At 73.4% G+C, this 256-nt stretch overlaps 1 protein-coding gene across 1 annotated transcript in view; it reads left to right on the top strand.

The window, feature by feature from the left end:
• ETH_00035750 (uncharacterized protein) overlaps positions 1-256 on the top strand; it is a gene marked incomplete at both ends in the record, with an annotated part of 5,171 nt that overhangs the window by 3,646 nt on the left and 1,269 nt on the right. The gene's annotated exons all lie outside the window — the stretch shown is intronic.

Here is a 256-nt window from a genome sequence, read left to right as displayed (position 1 = left end):
CCCCCCTGGGCGCGGGGCGGGGGGGGCGGTTTCCCGCTGCTGCGGCACAGCAGCGAGGCGGAGGCAGCAGGGGGGCGGGAGGGGGCGTTGCTGCAGTACTACCTGCAGCAGCAGCAGCAGCAGCAGGGCTACGGGTTGGGCGTTGGGCGGCAGCAGCAGCAGCTGTCTTCGGCGCTGCTGTGGGCGGCGACGAACCTGGACTTTTACGGGGCGCCGCCGCCGCGTGCGCGGGGTTTGGAGGGCCGTTTGCGTTTGC

The sequence above is a fragment of the Eimeria tenella genome, genomic scaffold (assembly GCF_000499545.2).
Source record: "Eimeria tenella Houghton genomic scaffold, Eth_scaff2421, whole genome shotgun sequence".
NCBI lineage: Eukaryota > Apicomplexa > Conoidasida > Eucoccidiorida > Eimeriidae > Eimeria > Eimeria tenella.
Note: the sequence above shows the minus strand (reverse complement) of the source record. Positions and strands in the feature narration are given on the sequence as shown.